Source organism: Cetorhinus maximus, chromosome 21 (genome assembly GCF_964194155.1).
Source record: "Cetorhinus maximus chromosome 21, sCetMax3.hap1.1, whole genome shotgun sequence".
Taxonomy (NCBI): domain Eukaryota; kingdom Metazoa; phylum Chordata; class Chondrichthyes; order Lamniformes; family Cetorhinidae; genus Cetorhinus; species Cetorhinus maximus.
In genome coordinates, this window is record NC_135899.1 from 10,061,278 (window position 1) to 10,087,800 (window position 26,523).

The following is a 26,523-nucleotide window of genomic DNA, read 5'->3' on the forward strand; positions in this document are numbered from 1 at the left end:
TGGTTATTTTTCATTTTTTTACTGAATTCTCCAATTTGTCTGCATGGTACTTCCTCCAGCTCCCTTCCATATTATTTAGCCTGTAGGCTACACCTATGAGTTTGATTGATCCTTTATCACCTTTTATCCCTATCCACATTATTCTATTTCTATCTTACTGCTGGATGATATAACAACATAATGTTGTTATATTGAGTAAGTACAACCACTTCACATCCTCTTTTCCATTCACTATCTTTTCTAAATATACTATACCCTGCAGTTTTTAATCCCCAGTCCTGATTTTTTTTTGTAGCCATCGCTCTAGTTCCTACTCTATCTCATTTCCGGCGACATATTACTTCCAGCTCCTGTTATAATACAGTTTCTGATACAGGAACTGAATTTGAAGATGGATTCCACATACTTCATAAGTTCTCAATCACCTTGTCCTATCACTGAGATATCAAGGACTAGACACTGTACTTGAAGGAAAGCTGTTTTGTTTTTGTTTTTTGCATTTCCACAGAATATCAAACCATTGTCCAATTTACAATGGTTATTAACATCAGCCAAGACAAACTCCATTCACCAGAATGGACATGGTCCAGTCCTGGATGTAAGTAACAGCAGTAATAACGGCCAAATCTGAAACTTGCTGTCACTTGTGAACTCGACGTTGCCTTTTCAGGTTAGATGAAAAAGTGAATCTCATCCTACACAGAGAGCAGGTGAATGGCCTCTCTCTAGTGTGAGTGTGTAGGTTGTCAGCAGTTCCATTTTGCATTTAAAGTTCTTTTCACAGTCAGAACATTTAAAAGGTTTCTTATCAGGGTGAACAGGTTGGTGGTCAATGAGGGTGGATGAATCCCTTCTCACAGGCACAGCAGATGAATGGCCTCTCCCCAGTACGAGTGCGTTGGTGCCTCATCACATCATGCCTTTTTTAAAAACCCTTCCCGCAATTGGAGCAGAGTGAGAAGGCCTCTCCTTAGTGTGATTCTGTTGTTGAGTTTTCAGCTCCATTGGGTAATTGAATACCTTCCCACAGTCCCCACATTTCCACAGTTTCTCCATGGTGTGGGTGTCCTTGTGTCTCTCCAGGTTGGATGATCAGTTAAAGCCTCGGCCACTCAGAACATGTGTATGGTTTCTCCCCACTGTGAAAGGTGTGCTGGTTTTTTCAAGGTAGTTAACTAGTGAAAGTGCTTTCCACAGTCAGTGCAGTGAAACATGTTCATTCCTGTGTGTATGTGGGTCAATCAGACTAAAGTGTGAAATATTTTCCCTCACAAACAACAAACACTTCTCCTTCAACATTCAAATATCAATAATATTTAGGCCTTGCTGAATCAACCGACTTGTCAGATCTAGGTATGATATTTGGTTTGAGCTTTCTATCTGCTTTTCCCAGCCCCTTCGAATACCCTGTAAAAGGAGTTTGCAAAAGCTCTCAGTGCAGGTTGGAAATTCAGAACAGATAATTCTCGTTCCTATGGAACATATTTTCCTCTCTTGTTCACCTAAAGCTGTAAATCACCGTCCCACACATTATCCCTCCACCCTGTGCTGAATCCAAACCCATCGCACCATTTCCACCATTTCTTCCCACCAGTCCCAGTTGTCTTCTCCCCTCTACTCTGGCTGGGTTCAGTTCTCCAGGCCCTGTGTGCAGAGTGAGAATGAAATCAATGAATTCATCACTTTCTGCTGTGTGTAAATCCCTCCCCTTCTAACCCTCTGTAAAATGAGCTTCCAAAATCCATCACTGTCAGTCCAGGGTAGAAATTCACAACATCCTCTCCTCTTGGCCCAGGACAGTCGCGCATGCGCCTGCTGCGCCCTGAAGGTCAAACTCGTAGACCCGCCTCAGTGGACGAACATGCGAATCCGGAGCAGAAGTAGGCCACTCCGCCCCTCTATCATGCTCCGCCATTCAAACGTGATCCCAATGGGCCAATCAGCTTCTCTCCCTGGCTCCTAGAGCAGTTGGGAACTGGGACCTGAAGCCCATTCAGTGTTCCTGCACCGAGATGGGGGCGGATTGAACACTTCTCCTCCTTTACCAGGATGGCGACAGTTAACCCGCGCCTCTTTCTGGAAGAGCCGCAGTTGCAAATGCTGGGACTGCAGGTCGTTAGACTGGATTTACGGCCACCGAAATTGTTGCGGACCCTCCTCATCCATCCGACGGTTCGATCGCTCCTGATCTCCGCAGCTCACCGGATGCTGTTGAGACAGACAAGCGGTTATCTCGCTAAGTTGCTGTGATGGTGTAGAGGTTGGAACCGGATAAAATTAAGAAACAAATTATACAGCAATCCATGTGCATGGACCCTCCATTCCCCCGGGGAAAGAAGGGGAGTGGGATTTTATGAAGAATTAAAAGTCCCCAACGCAGGGGCAATAAGAGTAAAATCCAATCCCTGCAGTCACAATTAAACTCACGAGTATGTCAGTTGATGGGGCGAACGAGTGAATTTCTTCCCAGGGCAGACATTTAAATAGTCCCTCTTCAGTAAGAATGCACTGAACGTGCACGAAATCATTTGAACTTAACTCGGACGTTAACAGCTGGGAAAACTGAATGAATCCGACCGCACATGAGAAGTACCTGAACAGTCTCTCTGCATTGTGACTGTACTGGTGTATAAATAAGTGAGATTACTGTGTGCATTCCCTTCCTCGTGCAGCTGATGAACATCCTCTCCCCAGCATGACTGTTTGGTTTTTTAAGTTCAGATGAACAACTAAATGCCAACACCAACAACAACCCATATTTACATAACACCTCAACCGTCGTAAAAACGTTCCTAAGCCCTTTCACGTGGACATTAACAGTGCCCACATTAAGTCCTGGTGAAAGGACATCTACCTGAACTAATGAGTATTTCCAACTTTCCCAGTGTTTTGCATTGGTCCCACTTTAATACTTCAATTCCTGACACCTTTGTGCTTGTTTCTCCAATCTGGTCCCAAAACACTGGCAGATATTTTTCTCCTGCATAATAAAAACTGAAAATACATATGAGGTAGGTCCTCCAAATAGAATTTAGGGGGCTAGAAAGTAAATTAGCAAACAGGACCTCAAAGGTTATAATCTCCACATTAGTCCCAGTGTCACGTGCTAGTCAGTATGAAAAATAGGAAGATAGGTTAGATCAATGCACGGCTAGAGAGATGGTTCAGGAAGGAGGGTTTTAGATTCTTTGGACACTAGGGCTCGTTCTGGAGAAGGCGGGGCCTATTGAAGCTGGATGGGTTGCACCTGAACAGGGACAGAACAAATATGATTGTGGTGTGATTTGGTTTTACTATAACAGAGGGTTTAAACTAACTTGACAAGGGAATGGAGAACAGAAAGCAACATTCGAAATAAAATAAACAAGGAATATAAATAATTATGAGAGACAGGTAGCACCAGAGTAAGGAATGCTGCACACTATTGGAAATCAAAACGGTGTTTCATATAGATTCCCCAGAACTTCCTTACATTTGTACCTTTATTTATGACTAAGATCCCGTATGTTTCCATAACAAGCCCTGCCACCTTCAACGGTTAGTGCACATGTAACCCCAAGTCCTTTTGTTCTTGCACTGTTGTATTGTACCCTTTTGTTTATATTGCCTCTCCAATTTTCCTGCCAAAATGTATCGCCTCCCATTTCCCTGCATTAAATTTGACTTGCTATATATCTGTCCATTCCACCAATGTGTCTCGATGTCCATCACTATTCTCCTCACCGTTCACGATACTTCCAAGCTTTATGTCATCTGCAAATTTTGAAATTAGGTCCCATGTACCTAAGTTCATGTCAATGATACATACCATGAAAACAGTGATCCTGCTTCTAAGCAGGAACGGTTTCCAGTCACAGAGGGATAAGCAACCAGAGCATACAGATATAAGGTTGTTGGAAAAAGCAGCAGAGTGGGATTAAGAGGGTTCTTTATCACACTGGCAGCTATGATCTGGAATGCACTGCCTGCCAGTGTGGTGGAAACAAATTCAATACAACTTTCAAAATGGAATTGGATGAATACTTCACTGCAAAAGAGAACATTGCAGGGCTATGGGGTGTGCGGGAGGGGGGTGGTGGTGGCGGGTGTAAGACAATATCAAACCTCTATCAAAGCACCTCTGCAGACACAAAAGTCCAATTGACCACTTTCTGTGCCTTCTGATTTAATGACCTTGCATTCCTTCCCACCCTAAGCAGGCTGGTATTCCCAATGCCTATCTCAGGACACTACCCAAGTTGGCAATGGCAGACGTGCCAGAGTAAACTTCAGTGCAATTTCCAGGCAACTATCACTTCATTTATGCCAGCCGGAGGCTCTTAAAATAATCCAGATGAATTTGAAATGGGGGCTAGAAGGATTCAGGCACTGGGGCCTTTTGCAAATAAAACAGACATGAATAAAATGTTTTAATGGTGTTTTTAATAAAACAGCTAATGACCAACTAGTGATTTAAGGACTATTTCACTTATGTGGACAGTGTTGAAACAGGCCAGAAAAACAAGAGATAAATGATAACTGGTGTAATGATAACTCCCTTTAACATTCTAATGCAGCAACTGCTTGTCATGTGGTTAAACATTATCTGTTAATGACATATATACCAGATCAGTTCACACATCACGTTCAATGCAAACTCTCAAATCATAGCAGTGACACATCATTTACATGCTTAAACAGTCTCAAACCACATTCCCATTTTAATGTAAAATAAAATCCCATAAACACACGAGCTTCCATCCCTCCGATTGTATTGTAGCACCCACTTGAGTGTGATATTCTGGACAATATTTACAGACTGTGCAAACCTAGTCTAGTTTGTCAGTGTTATTTCATCGTGGAAGGAATTTAGGTTATTGCAACATGGTGGGTGTTTTAAGCAAGTCAGATTGACAGCATTATCACAATTACAGAAAACAAAACCAACTAGAGCTGGTCATCAGGTGTGAGGCACTCTCGCTGTTGCTGTACATGGAGCAGGTCTGGCCCATTCCAGACCCCTGAAGGATGGCATTCACCCGAGCCATCTTCCGCATTGTCTGGAGGTCGAAAATGGATCGTGTCCGCAGGGACGCGATGTACAAGTCTCTAGATAAGTGGGGAGAAAACGTGCCCAACATTGCCCTCATAATGATGACCACGTTTGTGTGCGGCTGCATCAAGCTGTGCATAGACCCTCGGTATGCAAACACCAAGTGTAATTACGTGCTGAGGTTCTACCTGTCCCCGGTGTTGCGAAGGATGGGTCTGGCCACGCTGCTGCAGAACGCTCCAAATAGATGGACCTGTCCCTCGTGAAAAAATTTATGCAGAGAAACACCTTTGACCACAAGTCCATCAGGCAGTGGTCGGCATGTTAGAGGCCCTGTGGGAAAAGGACAGGGTGGATCCTGTGGGATGGTTCCCCGAGCAGACTGTCAAAGTCATTTGGCAGAATGCCTCATTGCCAGAACTCTCCAACAAGCACCAAGATGTAGCTTGGCTGGTGGTGAGAAAGGCCCTCCCCGTCAGATCCTTCCAACACGCCAGGAGTCTCACCCCCTCCGCACGTTGTCCTCGAGGTGGCTGTGGTGGGGACGAGACCGTTGTTCACCTCCTTGTGGATTGTACATTTGCAAAGAAGGTTTGGAGAGAGATGCAGTGGTTTCTGTCGAGGTTCATCCTAAGCAGTGCTGTGACACAGGACTCTGTGCTCTACGTGCTGTTCCCAGGGACACACACCGAGACAAACATCAACTGCAGCTGGAGGATCATCAACTCGGTGAAAGACGCTCTTTGGTCTGCCCGAAACTCGTTGTCCAGAGCAAAGAGTTGTCCCCGACCGAGTGTTGCAGACTGACACATTCCAAGGTCCAGGACTACGTGCTGAGGGACGCACTAAAGCTTGGGGCAGCCGCCACAAAGGCGCAATGGGGAAAGGTCGCTGTCTAAGACCTTTCTGCCACAGAGCACCGAGGGGCTGGGAACTGTTGGGAGCCCTCGGGCTGTACAGCTCAAAATGAATGTATGCATTGAATACTAATTGTACTATAATTGTATTGAAGCACCTCAGAGGGCAACATGATATATGTTGATAACTCCAATACCATTGTCTGATTGTCTGCATTGACCATATTGATGATTGTAACATTCATTGATTGTATTGATACACCTCGTGATCCATGTGTAAAAGTTGAACCTGATTGTACTTTTGTGATGGTGATTTTGTACTGTTTTGGAATGTTCTTCCAGATATTTTATGAATAAAGTATATTTTTTTCAAAAAAAACAAAACGAACTAGAGATTAATATATCCAGAAAATTTGAACAAAAGGGTGAAAATGTTAAGATCGATGCATCGCGGGATCTGGACACTTCGCACACGCTAGTCCATACACCTCACCCACACCCATTTGAAATGCACACAAACATTAGTAAACATTGAAACCAGAAGGTCCGTCCATAAATATGATTCAATAGATTTCACTGTGATGTGAATGTGAATATTGTGCTGTTTGACAACATATCGAGCAATAAAAAGGGAATCCGCCCTTGTCCTCAACCAAGGGCCCATTTTGGTTAACAGAGCACTCGGTCCTGTTCATGCCTGTTGCATTTCCCGCTCTTCTAATCGGACCCTTCCCCATTTTCCAGAACAGAATTCCCCTTGCCCTCACCTTCTACCCAATCAGCTTCCAGGTTCAGTGCATCATCCTCCACCATTTCACCACCTCCAGCTTGATGCAACCAGCAAAAGCGTCATCCCCTCTCCTCGCCTTTCAGCATTCTGAAGAGACAATTCCCTCTGTGATACCCTGGCCCACTCCTCAATCACACTTTCTCCTCTCCCCGCTGCACCATCACATGCTGTTCTTTACCTCATCCCTTCTCACTTTCCATGGCCCCAAGCTCTCCTGCCGGATGAAACAGTGTATACTTGCCCATCTTTGCACGTTCTGTGCTGCATTCTCTGGGCAGGATGCAGTTCTTCTCTACATTTTGAGGGGCAGAACACTTCCACAAAAATGACTTTGGATTTCCAGTCATTTTAATTTTTTGTTCCACTCCCTCTCTGATCTCCACTCCCTCGGCCTTCTGCAAATGAAATGTGAAACATAATCGATGTCGCGCGATAAAGGGAACAAAGCTAACCAAGATCCCAGAAAATCAGTACAGAGAGACCTTACCTTAACTTCGGAAATTTTCCATTTCTGTTTCGTTTCTGATTTTAGAGCCTTGCGAGCGAGTCCGAGGAAAATTAAGGAACGTTTCAACCGGTCTTCGGCTTGGGTACAGAAAATCACAGAATGGAAGTGTTTCTTATAATATGAGTGAAAGACTAGATCAAGGAACTCTCCTGTCCATCGTGCCAAGGTGATATCAACCGCTTCCTTGATCTGCAGGAAGGGATGTGACTCGTGACTTTTCCAGCGCGACACGTCATACAGGTCAATTTCTTGTCAGTTTCATAAACATCTTCAGTTCTTCCTGAAGATCCTCACAGTGAAATCCAATTTCCTTATCGTCCCTGCTCGGGTCTAATTTTCCAGCTTTCTTGGCCAGATTCACCAAGGATCCTACTTCTGCACTACCTAGTCAGGGGAAACATCCTCCCAGCGCCTCATCTGCCAAGCACCTTCAGAATGCTATGTTTCCATGAGATCGCTTCTAGTTCTTCTGAACTCGACTGAACATGGAGCTAATCTACTTACTCTCTCCTCTTAGCACAATGACATCCGTCTCAAGCAAGAATATCCTTCCTTAGGTGTGAAGATCAAACTGTACACAGAATCCCAGGTGTGGTCTGAGCAAGGACCTATATATTTACAGCAGGACTCTTTTAATCTACAGTTCATGTTTAATAGAAACAAAACCAGGAGTTAACAGTGAACTCAGTGAACGAGGAGGACAATAATATAAGGAAACGTATTCGGTGGAAAGCACCGGGCTCACAATTGATGTTATTGGGTTACGTGAGCCTGTGATCGTGCGTTGCATCTAACCAGGTCCGTAGACAAAGTCACGCATTTTACCCAATGTCACGCATTTTACCCAAGATACCCAGACCGACAAGGATCGTGTTGAGCCCCAATCATTTGTTCCCCACTATTACTGTTCTTAAAATGTTCTCTTGACACTGCAATGCCTGGATGTCAATCAGATCAGTTCAGGTAACGCATTTAAAAGCCAACTAAATACAGCAGTATATATCAAAATGTACACATTAATGGGCATTCCTAATGCGTATATATTTCCCACATAATTGTGGATATTAATGTGACTTTTTTTAACCGAATCTTTCCCAATGCGGGCCAGGGAATACATAACGAAACAATGAAATCGATTGAAGTCATTTTTGAGAATGTAGATTTGATAGGAAAGAAGTCTAAAAAATGCATAATGATCATAATATGATCCAACACAGAAGGAGTCGGTCCATGGTGCCTGTGAAACTCCAAGGACGTCACCAGTTCTCGGGCCGTTTTTAATGGGGAATCCTTTCCTGCAGCACCGAGATTCTGTCAGCAGGTGGCAGCGGTGCACTTTGTAACAATGAAAGACTTGTGTTCAAACAGGGCCACAACCCATCCCAGAAACTAACTGCACTCGCGATGAACTCTTGGGGAGTGTGGTATACGTCGTTGCAAGGGAAATGCAGCAGCCTTTTATACACAGCAAGGTCCCACAGAGAGGAAATGAGGTGAATGTTCGGTTAATCTCTCTGATGTGCTGGTTGAGGGAGGAATGTTGTCCAGGACACCGGGAGAACTCCCCTGCTCCTCTACCGTGAGATCAGAAGCGCTAGAGGCAGACACGGCCTTGGTTTAATATCTCACCGGAAGGACTGAGCTACAGGTAGGAAGATAGGAACAGGAGTCGCTCATTCAGTCTCCACATTTTTCCGTTATTTCAATTGAACAATTGCTGAGCTCCATCTCAACTCCACTTACCCGCCTTAGCTCCATATGCCTTGATATCCTGGAAAATTCCAACTATTCCCGTATCCACAGCCTTTATGAGGAGGGAATATTCCACAATTCTCTTACATTTGGTAATGAAAAACGTGCTTCCTGATTTCACTCCTGAATGAACAAACTCCAATTTTACAGAACTCCCCCGCCACCCCTCGCCCATGCTAATAGGGTGAGAGTATTTTCCAAAATCGTGTCGAAGTCCGTCGAGATGATTGGGGAGGATTGTCGCCAATGACAGAAACTTCCCAGATTTTCCTTCTATTGAAATGAATGTAAGGAAATCCCGCTGGCGGTGCACGGGCCACACACGCCAGATTTTCCTTTCTCTGCTCCACACAGGCGTTAATTAACGCACATGTCGTAACAATACAATAGGCCACAATGTTACATATTGAGAAATAGATGGATCATTTTGCAACCTGGTGTCAGAGATAATATCCCTGCAACAAAACAAATTTCAAAAATCAAACACATTTATTTCAAATCCACATTGGTCTCTCCCCTCCCCTTCCCCCGATACTCTCGATTTTCCCCGCCTCACTAAAGTGTCTGTTTCCCTCTCAGTCGGGTGATTGGTTATTGACAACGGGCCACAGGCTGTGTTTTCTCGCTATTGAATTGTGATACCTGTAGGGGGAAGAGCTTCAAGTTCGATCCCCATAGGATTTCGTTTCCCCCCTCTCCCATTTTCCATTGGTCTGTCCCACAGTCCTCCCCCGAAACCCTGTGTCCTCTTCATCAGGGACTGGGAGAGCAACACTGCCTGAGATGTGAATCCAGAATCCCTGATCCAGAGTTTCAATGTCTGAATATTTTCTCCACTTCCGAAAAAATCCACTGCATCATCTCTCCAGATTTCCTCTGCAAACAAATAGGGCGACAACCGTCTGTCACTTAGGGCTCCCTCTCAACTGTGGCCCATTGATCCTGATCTCGCCTCTGAGTCAGAAAGAGGCGGGATCGAGTCTCACTCCCACTACGTCAGTGCATAGCCCAGGCTTGTCGTGCGCTCGCTGTTGACGGATGCATTTCCCGACTTTACAACAATCCCTCCGCTTCCAAAATAATTCATTGGTTTTAAAGGACGGCCCGGTCTGGTGGAATGCGCTATAAAAACACAAAGCTTTACTTTCTAGCAGATAAAACCAAACCTCACAGGTCCAACCTCTCGAAATATCTCCTCTGTCACTGTCATCCCAAATGACTCTTTGACAGTTATATTGCTTTGTGCTTTGGGATCTGCGCTACAATCGTTAATACAATTCAGTTTATGGATCTAGATTTTTCATCTTGTTTCAGCACAGGGTTTTTAATCATCTGTGAATTCAGACTGGAAAAAAATGCACCAAACTCTCGATCTCGCCCATCTCCGCCTCATCCCTCCCTCTCTTTCCCTGGAGCCCAACCCGCCTCGACTGGGTTCAGTTATTCCCCTTTATGCTCTAACCCTTTATATCCTTCACACTGCGTGATGTTTTATCAACACGTGCGAAAGTCGAGAGGACATAGATTAGTTTATAATAATATTTCTTTGCGTATTGTCGTGAACTTCATTGGGAAACCATGAAACTGAAGGTGTTCCGCACCACATCCGAAGTGAAATCGGTTTGAATCAAGGAGTGCAGAATGTGAACATGGCTTCCAAACAGCAGGTCCAGAGTTTGACCGAGGAGACAATTTGCCCGTTTGTCTTGATTTCTTCACTGATCCTGTTTCGCTGCGTTATGCACACAACTTCTGCCGCTCCTGTATCACCCAGTGTTGGGAAAAGGAGATAAATTCCTGCCCGGAATGTAGAGAGGAGTTTCCGGAAAGAAACCTCAGGGTAAAGCGGGCCTTAGCGAATCTGGCCGAGAAAGCTCGAAAATTAATGCTGGACCCGAAAGAGAAGAAAGTAAACTTCACTGTGAGAAACATCGGGAAGAACTGAATCTGTTTTGTGAAACTGGCAATGTATGGAAATCAGGCAGAAGGACATTGATATAATTAAAGAAATTAGCATAGAAAGGGAGGAAGCCGAAGTGGTCTGGCAGGCATAAATGTAGATAAAGCCCCAGGCCCGGATGAAATGTATCCCAGGCTGTTGAGTGAGGTAAGGGAGGAGATAGCAGGCGCGCTGGCATATTTTTCAATACCTCTCTGGCCACAGGAGAGGTGCCGGAGGACTGGAGGAAAGCCAATGTTATTCAAGAAGGCAGGAAGGGATAAACCAGGCAACTGCAGGCCAGTCAGTCTAACCTCAGTGGTAGGAAACTATTGGAAGAAATTCTGAGGGACAGAATTAATCTACAGTTGGAGAGGTAGGGATTAATCAAGAGCAGTCAGCATGGTTTTGATAAGAGGAGGTCATGTCTGACCAATTTGATTGAATTTTTCGAAGAAGTGACCAGGTGTGCAGATGAGGGCAATGCATTTGACGTAGTCTACTTGGACTTCAGCAAGGCTTTTGATAAGGCCCCGCATGGGAGACTGCTAACGAAGGTAAGAGCCCATGTGATCCAAGGCAATTTGACAAATTGGATCCAGAATTGGCTGAGTGACAGGAAGCAGAGGGTGATGGTCGAGGATTGTTTTTGTGACTGGATGCCTGTGTCCATTGGGGTTCCACGGGGATCAGTGTTGGGCCCCTTGCTGTTTGTGGTATATATAAATGATTTAGACTTGAATGGAGGAGAGTTGATCAGTAAGTTCGCAGATGACATGAACATTGGTGGGGTGGTAATTAGTGAGGAGGATAGCCTTAGATTACAGGAGGATATAGAAAGGCTGGTCAGGTGGGCTGATCAGTGGCAAATGGAATTTAATCCAGATAAGTGTGAGGTGATGCACATGGGCAGGACAAACAAGGCACGGAAATACACAGTGAATGGTAGGACCCTGGGAAATACCGAGGATCAGAGGGACCTTGGTGTGCATGTCCACCGGTCCCTTAAGGTAGCTGGACAGGTAGATAAGATGGTTAATAAAGCATATGGGATACTTGCCTTTATTAGCCGAGGCACAGAGTATAAGAGCAGGGAGGTTATGCTGGAACTGTATAAAATGCTGGATGGGCCACAGCTAGAGTATTGCGTGCAGTTCGGGAATCCTCACTATACAAAGGATGTGATTGCACTAGAGAGAGTGCAGGGGAGATTTATCAGGATGTTGCCTGGGCTGGGGGTTTTAGTTATGAGAAGAGATTGAGTAGACTGGGGTTATTTTCTCTGGGGCAGAGGAGATTGAGGGGGGACATGATTGAGGTGTATAGAATTATGAGGGGCTTAGATAGGGTAGACAGGAAGGAACTTTTCCCCTTGGTGGAGGGATGAATAACCAGGGGGCATAGATTTAAGGTAAGGGGCAGGAGGTTTAGAGGAGATGTGAGGAAGAATTTTTTCACCCAGATGGTGGCGGGAATCTGGAACTTACTGCCTGAAAGGGTGGTAGAGGCAGAAGCCCCCATAACATTTAATAAGTGTTTGTATGTTCACTTGTGATGCCATGGCATACAAGGCTATGCGCCTAGTGCAGGAAAATGGGATTCGAGTAGTTGGGTACTTGTTTGAACGGCGCAGGCTCGAAGGGCCAAAGGGCCTTTTTCTGTGCTGTAGACCTCTATGTCTGTATGACAAGAAATTGATCTGTTACACTTGTAGAGATTCGTGGGAACACAGAGAACACCGCTTCCTGACGGTTAAAGAACTGTTGAAATCTACAAGGTAAAAGGGAAAATATTTTCCAAGCTGATAGTTTTATCACATTTTCCTGGTCTAACACTTTCATTCTGTGATTTTCTCTCCAAATCTCAGGATCAGCTGAAATCTTCCTTAGATTCTATCACACAGAAAAAATCGGCGGTTCTAGAAACGGAACAGAAACAGAAACGGAAGATTTCCGAAGTTAGGGTAAGGTCTCCCTGTGCTGATTTTCTGGGATCTCGGTTAGTTTTGTTCCCTTTATTGCGGGACATTAATTCTGTTTCACATTTCATTTGGTAGGAACAGTCGATCAGTCTGCAGACCCACATCACAACCGAGTTCACTAAAATGCACCAGATTCTCTTTGAGAAAGGGCAGCGTTTACTCAGAGATCTCAGGGAAGAGGAGAGGATTCTATAAACAATGGAGAAAACCCTTCTAGAAAATCAGGAAAATTTAAGTTCTATTGAGGAGAAGCTCTCAAAATTTCAAAAACAGATGGAACAAAAAATACAAGTTGATATTTCTGAAGATGAGGGAACATGTTACGGTAATTTCAGCGAAACTTCACATAGTCACAAAATAACTCATGGTAGCCGTGAAATTAAAACAACGCTAACTGAAAGAATAAAAGCAGAATTAAACTGAATTTGATGCATTTTTCTGATTGTTCAGCTGTTGGCATCGAACTATTCGGATTCCACACTCTCTGCGGAATCTCGGGAATCAGTTGCCCTGATCTCGATACTTGGTTTATCATTATTTGCAGGTATAATTTTCTGCTGGAACACTCATTGTAATCTAGATACATTTCCACGTTTTGAGTGTGTGCGCGTGTCTGGTGCGGTGTGTGAGTCACTGTGTCTGTGAGCGAGAATGATGCTGAGTTCCAGTTCATTTTGCCTCCCAACAATCTTCCTTCCAAAATGCATCGCTTCACACCTCCGTGTTGTGTCTCCTCGTTTCACCAGTTTATCTGCCTCCTCCTAAAATCTTTAACCATCATCTTCATTATTCATGATTTCACGTTTGGCAATGCAGAACTTGAGTAAAGCTGAGTAATAGACATAAAGCTTTTCTTCTTGCACTCAGGACACTGCAAGAATACTAACACAAGAAGAAAACAACAATTTATACAGTATATCAAGAGAGTGTTGATTGGTTGGGAAGTGGAGTCTGATTTGTAGAGGAGTTGCCATGGAGAATGCACCAGTGATGGTGACTAACACTTAATTGCCAAGCATTAAAAAGGAATTTGTGGAATGTCTACGAGACGGCTTTTTGGAGCAGCTTGTGGTGGAGCGCACTGGGGAACAGGCAATTCTAGATTTAGTGATGTGTAATGAGGCAGATTTGATAGGGGAGCTTAAGGTAAAGGAACCATTAGGAGGAAGTGACCATAATATTATAGAATTTACCCTGCAATTTGAGAGGAAAAACCTGGAATCAGATTTAACAGTATTACAGTTGAATAAAGGCAACTTCAGAGGCATGAGGGAGGAGCTGGCCAGAATTGACTGGAAGATGAGCCTAGCAGGAAAGACAGTGGAACGGCAATGGCAGGAGTTTCTGGGAGTAATTTGGGAGACACAGCAAAAATTCATCCCTAGGAAGAAGAAGCATACAACGGGAGGACGAGGCAACCATGGCTGACAAGGGAAGTCAGGGACAGCATAAAAGCTGAAGAGAAAGCATACAATGCCGCAAAGAGCAGTGGGAAACCAGGGGATTGGGATGCCCACAAAGACCAACAGAGGACAACTAAAAAAGAAATAAGGAGGGAGAAGATTAAATATGAGGGTAAACTAGCCAGTAGTATAAAAGAAGATTGCAAGAGTTTTTTTTAGATATATAAAGGGTAAGAGAAATAGATATATAAAGGGTAAAAGTGGACATTGGGCCGCTGGAAAATGACGCTAGAGAAGTAGTAATGGGGAACAAAGAAATGGTGGAGGAACTGAATAGGTACTTTGCGTCAGTCTTCACGATGGAAGACATGAGTGACATCCCCAAAGTTCAAGAGAGTCGGGGGGAAGAGGTGAGTATGGTGGCCATTACCAAGGAGAAGGTGCTAGGAAAACTGAAAATCTGAAGGTGGAAAAATCACCTGGACCAGATGGATTACACCCCAGAGTTCACCCCAGAGTTCTGAAGGAGTATCTGAAAAGATAGTGGAGGCGTTAGTGGTGATCTTTCAGGAATCACTGGAGTCAGGGAGGGTCCCAGAGGACTGGAAAATCGCTAATGTGACCCCCCTGTTTAAGAAGGGAGTGAGGCAAAAGGCAGGAAATTACAGGCCGATTAACCTGACCTTGGTCGTTGGTAAGATTTTAGGGTCCATTATTAAGGATGAGATCTCAGATTACTTGGAAGTGCATGGTAAAATAGGGCAAAGTCAGCATGGTTTCATCAAGGGGAGGTCATGCCTGACAAATCTGTTAGAATTCTTTGAGGAGGTAACGAGTAGGTTAGACAAAGGGGGGCCAATGGATGTTATCTACTTGGACTTCCAGAATGCCTTTGACAAGGTGCTGCACAGGGGGCTGCTCAGTAAGATAAGAGCCCATGGTGTTAGAGGCAAGGCACTAGCATGGATAGAAGATTGGCTGTCTGGGAGGAGGCAGAGAGTGGGGATAAGGGGGTCCTTCTCAGGATGGCAGCTGGAGACTAGTGGAGTTCCACAGGGGTCAGTGATGGGACCACAACTTTTCACTTTATACATTAATGATCTAGATGAAGGAACTGAGGGCATCCTGGCTAAGTCTGCAGATGCAAAGATACAAAGATAGGTGGAGGGACAGGTAGTATTGAAGAAGCGGGGAGGCTGCAGAAGGATTTAGACAGGTTATGAGAATGGGCAAAGAAGTGGCAGATGGAATACAACGTGAGGAAGTGTGTGGTCATGCACTTTGGTAGGAAGAATGGAGGCATAGACTATTTTCTAAATGGGGAGAGAATTCAGAAATCTGGAGTGCAAAGGGACTTGGGAGGCTTAGTCCAGGAATCTCTTAAGGTTAACTTGCAGGTTGACGCGGTAGTTAGGAAGGCAAATGCAATGTTGGCATTTATTTCGAGAGGACTAGAATATAAAAGCAGGGATGTGCTGCTGAGGCTTTATAAGACTCTAGTCAGACCACATTTAGAATATTGTGAGCAATTTTGGGCCCCGTATCTCAGGAAGGATGTGCTGGCTCTGGAGAGGGTCCAGAGGACGTTCACGAGAATGATCCCAGGAATGAAAGGCTTAACATATGAGGAACTTTTTAGGACTCTGGGTCTATACTCGATGGAGTTTAGAAGGATGAGGGGGGATCTGATTGAAACTTACAGAATACTGAAAGGCCTGGATAGAGTGGATGTGGGGATTTTGTTTCCATGAGTAGGAGAGATTAGGACCCGAGGGCACAGCCTCAGAGTAAAGGGAAGACCTTTTAGAACAGAGATGAGGAGAAACATCTTTAGCCAGAGAGTGGTGAATCTATGGAATTCATTGCCACAGAAGGCTGTGGAGGCCAGGTCATTTAAGACAGAGATAGATAGGTTCTTGGTTGGTAAGGGGATCAAAGGTTACGGGGAGAAGGCGGGAGAATGGGGTTGAGAAACTTATCAGCTATGATTAATGGTGGAGCAGACTCGATGGGCCGAATGGCCTAATTTCTGCTCCTATGTCTTATGGTCTTATGGTCTATTGTTTGAAATTTAAACCAGGCAGGAATGCGTCAGCAAATGGCTGTCACTTTTTTTTAGCTGAAACAGGCGCAATGTGTGTACATGTTCTTTCTGTCTGCAATGAACTATGCCCTTTGTATTAATATAAGTCGCTTCCAGCATGTGCAGATGTGCCAAAGTACGAGCCCGACTGGCAATCTTACATTGATTGTCATTGTCATTCTTAGCACACTGAGGATTATTAGGAAATGTTGTCCAATTCTGGAATCACATCTATTGTTGGACAATGCGTTTTGAGTTTTGAAAACATGGGTTGGTTGGGTGCAGTCTGTGACTTGCCCATTGCGAACAGCAGCTGGGATATTCTGTTTGATACGAGCCTTTGGGGTGTACGGCTGCATTCCAAGCATCAAACTGGCACTAAGATTCATATATCACATTACTCATTTGTGTGAAAAGCAGAATGTCTTTTTGGTTTGATGGCAGCATCCTGTTCGTGGTGAATATCACTTGTGTTGCTACTGCTTCACCTGTTGCTCAACTTCTTGAGATACCTTGTCCTTCTAGAGTATTCTGAGGTAGATGGGGCACTTTTCAGGGTCAAAAGTGATGGCCTTAGGCCCGTTCATCAGTTTGCCTGATATACAGCATGAAATGATCTGATCAGAGTAGCCATTATCGCTCAGGATGTATTTGATGAAATTATTTCAGCATCAAGCTTTCATGGTGAGCATGGTGGAGGTGAGGTGTCATTCCATCGAAGACACATTTCACAAGAAACCCAATAAAGATGTTTGCGACAGCTGAGCCTAGAGGGGCTCCCATTGCAACACCATCTATTTGGACATATATGATGTCATTAAAACTGAACTCAACGGCGCAAGTTGCCAAGTTCATAGGTTCAATGAATACTGGTTCACACAATGGTGGGGGGTCTAGATCGCCATGATATAGTGTTGCAGCGCAAAAATCTATGACTTCCTTAAGTGCAAAATTTGTAAGTAAGCTAGCAATGTCAAATGAGCCCATGGGCACAGAATTGCTATTGATATGCAAGTCCTGTGTGCCCTTCGTTAACGTGAAGGTAACCTTCATCATGTATGTGCAGAACTTGCTCAAAGCTGGTTGTAAAATTAGCCCAACCTCTAATCAATCTTTACAATTCCAGCTCGAATAAACGCTCACTGAATCGTGGGACTCTGCCTCACTTTAGCTTGTCGATATGTTTGGAAATGAAAACTGGCATAACCTTGGCATTGAACATTAATGGGAAAAACTCCGCACCACTGAAAATCTGTCGGGCGACAAGTCAGGAACAGATCCATCCCAGAATTTCACACCGTCTCCCCTGCCTCCTGCCAGCCGTAAACTGATGGGTGTCGGTTTCAGTCACAGGTGGAGAGAGAAGCCAGGTTAACATTCCGAGTATAAACCCTGTCTGAAAACTGGGAAGTGAAAGATCAGCGAGGACCTCTGTAGGACTGGGGGAAAGAAGGAGGGGAGAGAAGAAACAAATTGAAGCTCAATTGTAGAGAGGAACTTACTGGGTAGAATGAGCTGTGAACTGCAGGAACCTGTAATGTTGCTCCACAGGCGGTAGGTGGTGGGACATCACCGTGTTTGAGATGAATCAGTTCAATACCTCTGTTGCCAAGCGTTATTTTTAAACTAGACAAAACAAAGTGGATGTTAAATTAAATCCTGGAAGAATGAAATAAATTATTTTATTTACCCCTTGCTTCAAAGTCTGTTTTTTTTTCCAACTCCCTTGTCCAACTTATCGGGTCGACTTAAAGATCCCCATCTGGTGTAAATGGAATGGGAGTCAATTGGAAATGACACTAACTCTGGTGCTTTAGCCGTCAGCACCTTGGTTAAGATTGCAAGATGGGCATCGGGAATGCCTGTTTCAGGCCCAGGAACCGGAGTCCCGCAATGTACAGAGGACCCAGTTTGAAAATTTGAGGTAGAAAGGGGTGGATCCGACACAACTGCTTTTCAAAGGTCCATTGGAGGCTGCTCAGAAACAGTCAAAGTTTATTTTCTCTTGGGGCCTGGAAGCGCAGAGTCAACATAAACCAATAATAACCCTCTGCTGCGCATATATCCCCCACCACACATACACACACACACACACACACACACACACACACCCTGGTCGATTACCCACCAAACTCTGAATCTCCTTCGGTCTGAAACAACTGGAAGTGTTCTCAGTGTCTCCCCTCCCCTGAATTTAAAATATATCAGGACAGTTGCTGAACAGGAAAGGGGACGGTTAGCTCTGAGGCTAGTGAAGATATTTTTGAACTGCAGTAAAGCACTGTTTACTGTGTGAAGCCACTCTTGCCTTGAAGTGTATTTAGTTTTTTTTTGCTTTTTTAAAATTTTTTTTACTGTAACTGTAAAATCATCACAAGGAGACAGGGACATCACTTCACATAAACCCTCTGAAACCTCCTATGCAAAAATGATTTTGTTATACGTGAGTTATATGTGAGTGGTGAGGATGCAAAGAGACTTCAAGGGGATTTAGGCAAGTTGAGTGAGTGGGCAAATACATGGCAGATGAAGTTATCTACTTCGGTAGGAAAAACAGAATGGCAGAGTATTATTTAAATGGTGATATATTGGATAAAGTTGATGTACAAAGGGACCTGGGTGTCCTTGTATACCAATCACTGAAATCAAACAGTTAGGAAGGCCAATGGTATGTTGGCCTTCATTACAAGAGGATTTGAATACAGGAGCAAGAATGTCTTAATGCAACTGTACAGGGCCTTGGTGAGACCACACCCAGAGTATTTTGTGCAGTTTTGGTCTCCTTACCTAAGAAAAGATAGACTTGCCAATGAGGGAGTGCAGTGAAGGTTCACCAGACTGATTCCTGGGGTGGCAGGATTGCCGTATGAGGAGAGATTGGGTCAACTATGCCTGTATTCACTGGAGTTTAGAAGAATGAGACGGGATCTCATTGAAACGTATAAAATTCTGACAGGCTGGAGAGACTGGATGCAGGGATGATGTTCCCTCTGGCTGGGGGGTCTAGAAGAACAGGTCACAGTCTCAGGATACCGGGTCGACCATTTAGGACTGAGATGAGGAGAAATTCCTTCACTCAAAGAGTGGTGACCTTTTGGTTCAGAAGGCTGTGGAGGCCAAGTCACAAAATATTTTTAAGAAGGAAAGAGATTTCTAGACTCTAATGGCATCAAAGTGTAAGGAGAGAACGGATATGGCATTGAGATAGACGGTCAGGCATGATCATATTGAATGGTGGAACAGGTTTGAAGCGCTGAATGACTCCCATTTTCTTTGTTTCTATACTTTCCACAACCATAGGATCAGTGCAGCACAAAAGACATAGTTTTCACCGGTCTTATCTAAGCTGGTTTTTGAGCAAGTAAACCACTCCCCAACATACAATGATGGCTTAGAGAATCAAGACAATTTGTTTTGAAATATATCCTGTTCTGGTGAAAGAGGAATTTCTGTAAAGAAAACTGATAATATGGAATAACGGTTGTGGAAATAATGGCACGTTGAAAAATATATATTGGCCTTCATTACAAAAATATATCTACTCTTATAATTCATTCATGGGGTGTGAATGGCGCTGACAAGGATCCAGCATTTATTGCCCATTCTTAATTGCCCTTTAGAAGGTGTTGGCGATCTACCTTCTTGAATATAACTCAGTGGCATGCTAGTACATTTCAGAGAGCAGCTAAGAGTCAACCACAATTCTTTGGGTCTGAAGTCACAAATACGGTGGAGCAGGTAAAGACAGCAGATTTCCTTCCCTAAAAAAAATTGGTGAACCAGATGTGTATTACGACAATCCAGTTGTTTCCTGGTTACTGCTTTTGATCCTAGATTTTTATGTCAGATTTGTTTTCAGTTATTTGAATTTAAATTCGACAGCTACCATCTTGGGATTTGAACTAATGCCTTCAAATCATTATTTCAGGTTTCTGGATTATTAGTCCAGCAACATAACCATTCTGATGCTGCTCTTGTGACAAAAAGGGAGAGATGACCAAACAAAAGTAATGGAACTGGTCAGAAATGTTGAAGTAGCTACAATGAGTATTTACATTGGATAGGAGAGACAAGGCCAGGAGGAAATGTGATCCCATATGACATTGATTAAATAACGAAATCCACAAAGCAGCTGAATGATATGCAAGGACCAGGTAACATTAACAAGGATAAACTAGGGGCCAATATATGGTCATAGCTACACTCAGCTGTAAAAATATGAATGCTAAATGCATTCAGAATTAACAATTATCAAACACAAGGCAACTGGAGTTCTATGGAAATAGAACATTGTAGCAAGATTATAAACATGATTGAATGCAGCCATGGATATTCAGCCCTTTGAGCCAGTTCCACCATTTGGTTAGATCATGGCTGATGTATACGGGAGCTTCATTTACCTGCCTTTACTCCATATCCCACGTTTCCCTCAATCAACATAAGACCATCCATTCCAATCTTTAACATTTGGAAATATTTGACTCTAGCATCTAGTATTTTGAAGGAACGAGTTCCATACTTACAGTGCCCCTTCTGCGAAAGCATAAAATATACAAAAACGTATTCAGAGACAATTGAATAGGCAGGAGGAAGATGTGATATGCCCTTGGATCTCAAATACACATTGGAGATTAAAGATGGTCATCCTGAGGGCAATGCAAAGTTACGCCATTAACCACGCACAGTCAGATCAGAATATAAAGGCGGGCTTTGCTCTCTGAAGAGATGAGGAGGGAAAGGGAAAGCAGGAAGGGTTATGTTAATGTCTCCTCCAACCAACCAAATGGATACCAAAGTGATTCCAAATCTAGTTTGCAAAATATAATGCATGACTGCTTTATGACCCATTGCATTAGGGAAGTCACGGAAGGCAACGCACATTTTGACCTGATGATGGTAAGTGGTTTATGAGGCCAGGGATGAATGTAGCAGAAGCCCTCCGAGCAGTAACCACAGAGTGCAAAATCTTCGTATATTCTGGGATTAAGAAATGGTGAGGACCATCAACAGTGCATGTAAATGACTTAAAAACTTAAATGCAACTAGAGAGGAGTTGAAAAGAGGAAAGTTACCATGCGACCCGTTCATTCAATAGCATCTCCATGTAACACAAGCTTTGCAGAATTGTGAATCTTATAGCACAGGAGGCCAGCTGTCCAGTATATTCCCACAAAACTGATTTTTCCCACAACCCCATAAATTGGTCTCCTTCAAGTGAATGTTAAATTATGGCTTTAAAGCACCGACAGAATCTTCTTGCACCAACATTTCACTTCTACACACAAGTGGCAGCCATTTGCAAATCATTTCCCCCAGTGGCAACTGATGCTAAAACAATTGTTAATTTTAAACCTAATATAGATAGGCTTTTGTCAACCAAAGGTGGTAAGGTATATGGGGCAAAGGCAGCTATATGGCATGAGCTCACAAACCTACCTTGATCTCATTGAATGGCAGAACAGGTTTGAGACGCTAAATGGACTCCTCCTGTTGCCCTGCGTGAACTGGTGAATCGACGCCCTTTCTTTAAGTATCTTGTAGTATCAGCGAACATTTCAGAAATAAAGCTGTAATATCCAAACTGTTTTATAATGTAAGAGAATGTGACGAAAATATTTGAGCCAAGTGGGAATTAACTAAACATTAAAGACTAAACTATAAATAACAATAACCAATAAATAATAAAAACCTTTGTTCATCAAGATATTTGAGACGCATCATTCTCCACAGGCAGGATGGTCAGTGAAAACAGCCTGTCCTCTCCCCTTTCCTTTCTTTCTAGTCGCTCCCATCGGCTACAACTGCCGAGACAAGAGCCCAGCGGAGCCGCAATCCCGCCCGACCCAAACTCACTGCCCAAGGTCCGAACTCGACTGAGGCCCGCCACGGAAACCCGCGCCTCTCCGTCTGAACGACAGATGCCAATTGGCATTTCTAAACTCCTGAAAACGCCTCCTGCGCTCTAAGGTAGGATTCAGTGAATTGGAGCCAAGGTGGGTAAATGGAGTTCAGGTACATGACTGAAACTAAATCAGGAAAATCACTGAATTATAGACTGGTTACAGCACAGAAAGAGGACATTCAGCCCGTTGTATCCGTGCTGGCTCTCTGCAAGATCAATTCACCGAGTGTCACTCCTCTGCCTTTACCCCACAGTCCTGAAAATTACTCCTCTTCAGTTAATGATCCAATTCCCTTTTGAAAGTCCTGATTGAATCTGTCTCCACCAAACTCTCAGACAGTTCATTCCAGATCAGAAACACTCGCTGCTATAAATAGATTTTCCTCATGTCCCTTTTGTCTATCACCTGTGGTTACGGGCACTTCCACCGATAGGGGAAATTTCTCACTCTATGTTCTATCCAGAAATCTCATGATTTTGAAGACCTCCAACAAAGCAACACTCTATTTCTCTTTCTAAAGGAGAATAATCCCACCTTCTCCAAGCTATCTTTGTAACTGAAATCCCTCATTTCCGGAATCAATCTCACTGAAGCCTTCACATCCTTCCTAATGTGCAGAGCCCATAATTGGATAAAATACTCTAATATCGATCAAACCAATGGTTTATAAATTTTCTGAAAGTTCCTTGCTTTTGTGCATTTATTCAAGGCTAAGATTCCGTCTGCTTTTTAACCACTTCTTCAAGCTGCCCTGGCACCTTCACAAATAGTGCACACATACCCCCAAGTCTCTCTATTCCTCCACAACTTTAGAATTGTGCCATTTTGTTTATATTGACTCTCCTACAAAAATGAATCGATTCATATTTGCCTGCATTAAATTTAATCTGTCACATGTCTGCCCATTTCACCAACCTGCCGATGCTTTCTAGTTGGCCCCTCAAAGTTCACAGGACTTCCAAGTTTTGTGACATTTGCATATTTTGAAATTATACCCTGTACACCAAAGCTCAAGTCATTAATATGCATAAAAATAGCAGTGATGCTGGCACCGTCTAACGAAAGTATAATAATTTTCATAATATTTTTCTGGTTCATTGTAAAGTAGGTTTGTGGGCATGAGTAACGTTGGATCAGTCTGTGTGATTTACTTACATTTGGAGTCAGGAAGCCTGCAAGCTGGAATCATCAAAAGAAGCTTGGTGTAGAAAAGTGCTTGAAATGCTAATGAGTAAACATGGATTCTGGTTTAGCATGCAAGATGTGTAGGGAATTTGCAATTTTAGATGATGGAAGGGATTGTTGGATTTAAAAGGGATGTTACTCTGTTTACAGTCAGCAACTAGATAAGCAAAGCTAAGGAGTGTTTTTCTCCCAAAGGTTAGTGACAATATTGGCAACATGGAAGTTTTTATATTGTGAGGAAGATACAGTTTCAACATCATACCAAAGAATAGAATTTAGATATTAAAGAGAGAGAAAATTAAGGGGAATGAAAGATCTTACATGACCCTCTCCTCACATAGCCTAACAGGAGTGTAGAAACATAGAAAAATAGAAGCAGGAGTAGGTCAGTGGGCGCTTTGAGCCTCCTCCGCCATTCAATGTGGTCATTGCTGACCCTCTATCTCAATACCATAGTCCCGCACTCTCCCCATCCCTTTGATGACTTTAGAGTGTAATAATCCAGCTATTTCATTCTTAAATATATTCAGTGACTTGGCCTCCACAGCCCTCTGTGGTAGAGAATTCCACAGGTTCACCACCCTCTGAGTGAAGAGGTTACTCCTCATTTCAGTCCTAGATGGCCTGCCCTGTATCCTGAGATTTTGACCCCTTGTTCTAGACCCTGCAGCCAGAGGAAACATCATCCCTGTATCCAGTCTGTCCAGCCCTGTCAGAATTTTATATGTTTCAAAGAGGTCCCCTCTCATTCTTCTAAACTCCAGTGAATACAGTCCTAGTCGGCCCCATCTTTCCTCATACAACAATCCTGCCTTCCCAGGAATCAGTCTGCTAAACCTTCGCTGCACTCCCTCTATGGCAAATTTTCTTTCTTAGCTATGGGGACCGAAACTGCACACAACACTCCAGGTGTGGTCTCACCAAGGTACTTATAGCTGCAGTAAGACATTCGTCCTCCTGTACTCAAGTCCCCTCACAACTGCTTGCTGCAAGTGCATGCTTGATTTCAGTGATTGATGTACAAGGACACCCAGGTCCCTCTGTACACCAACATTTCTCAATCTGTCACCATTTAAATAATACTGTCATTCCGCTTTTCTTACCAAAGTGGATAACTTCACACTTATGCACGTTATATTGCTTCTAAAATGTATTTTCCCACTCACTCAACTTGTCTAAATTGCCTTGAAGCCTCTTAGCATCCTCCTCACCACCCATTTTCCTGCCTTCAAGAAGCCTCCAGCCATTTGTGCATAAGTCTGCTATGTAAAGTAACTGAAATTGGGGAGACCCATTTGGAATTCCACTGTCAAGTGGGTACCATGTTAACTTTAAGATAAAAGCAAAATACTGCGGGTGCTGGAAATCTGTAACAAAAGCAAAAATACCTGGAAATACTCAGCAGGCCTGACAGCATCTGCGGAGAGGATTACAGTTAACGTTTCGAGTCTGAATGACTCTTCATCAGAACTAAGGAAATATAGAAATGAGGTGAAATATAAGCTGGTTGAGGGGGTTGGGACAGGTAGAGCTGGATAGAAGGCCAGTGATAGGTGGAGGCAAAGAAGATATTGCAAAATATGACATAGACAAAAGGACAAAGTGGTGTTGACGGTGGTGATATTGTCTAAGGAATGTGTTAATGGTGACATTAAGATTAGAAAGCAGGACGAGCAAGTGACAGATGGCCCTGGTGGGAGTGGGGTCGGGGGAAGCGATCGAAATAGGCTGTAATTTGGAGATAAATTGATAGATTGAAATAAAGTTAAAAATAGGAGGAAAAAGAAACATATGTAAAAAAATATAAATTTGGAAAAAGGGGGATCAGAAATGGGGTAGAGATGGAGGAGAGAGCTCATGATCTGAAGTTGTTGAACTCGACGTTAAGTCCGGAAGGCTGTAAAGTGCCTAGTCGGAAGATGAGGTGCTGTTCCTGCAGTTTGCGTTGGGCTTCACTGGAACATTGCAGCAGGCCAAGGATGGACATGTGGGCTTGAGGGTAGGGTGGCGTGTTGAAATGGCAAGCGACATGGAGGTCTGGGTCATGCTTGCTGACAGACTGAAGGTGTTCTGCAAAGCGGTCACCCAATCTGCGTTTGGTCTCTCCAATGAAGAGGAGACCACACTGAGAGCAGTGAAAGCAGTAGACTAAATTGAGGGAAATGCAAGTAAAATGCTGCTTCACTTGAAAGGAATGTTTGGGCCCTTGGACGGAGAGGAGGAGGGAAGTAAAGGGCCAGGTTTTGCACCTTCTGCAGTTGCATGGGAAGGTTCCGTGGGATGGGGTTGAGGTGTTGGGGGTGATGGATGAGTGGACCAGAGTGTCCCGGAGGGAACAATCCCTGCGGAATGCCGACCGGGGGTGGGTGGTGGCGGTGTGGGGGGGGGGTGGGGGGTTGGGGGGGCGGTGGTGAAGGGGGAGATGTGTTTGGTAGTGGCATCATGCTGGAGTTGGCGGAAATGGCGGGGGTGATAAGTGAAGACAAGGGGAACCCTATCATGGTTCTGGGAGGGAGAGGATGGTGTGAGGGCGGATGCACAGGAGATGGACCAGACACAGTTGAGGGCTCTGTCAACAAGAGTGGATGGAAAACCTCAGTTACGGAAGAAGGAAGGCATGTCAGAGGAACTGTTTTTCAAAGTGGCATCATCAGAACAGATGCGACAGAGATGAAGGAATTGAGAGAATGGGATGGAGTCCTTAAAGGAAGCGGGGTGTGAGGAGCTGTAGTCGAGGTAGCTGTGGGAGTCGGTGGACTTGTCATGAATATTGGTGGACAGTCTATCACCAGAAATTGAGACAGAGAGGTCAAGGAAAGGAAGGGAAATGTCATAGATGGACCATGTGAAAATGATGGAGGGGTGGAAATTGGAAGCAAAATTAGTACTTTTTTCCAGGTCCAGATGAGAGCATGAAGCAGCACCGAAGCAGTCATTGATGTACCGGAGAAAGAGTTGTGGTAGGGGGCCGGAGTAGGACTGGAACAAGGACTGTTCCACATACCCCATAAAGAGACAGGCATAGCTGGGGCCCATGCGGTTACCCATAGCCACACCTTTTATTTGGAAGAAGTGAGACGAATTTAAGGA

The 26,523-nt window shown here is 44.0% G+C and overlaps 1 long non-coding RNA gene across 1 annotated transcript in view; it reads right to left on the reverse strand.

Moving 5' to 3' along the window:
* Nucleotides 1-4,405: 4,405 nt before the first annotated feature.
* LOC144695676 (uncharacterized) overlaps nucleotides 4,406-26,523 on the reverse strand; it is a 306,135-nt gene continuing 284,017 nt past the window's right edge. The window contains exon 3 of the long non-coding RNA XR_013579988.1: nucleotides 4,406-5,039. This is a non-coding gene — a long non-coding RNA (uncharacterized LOC144695676). The remainder of the gene's footprint in view (nucleotides 5,040-26,523) is intronic.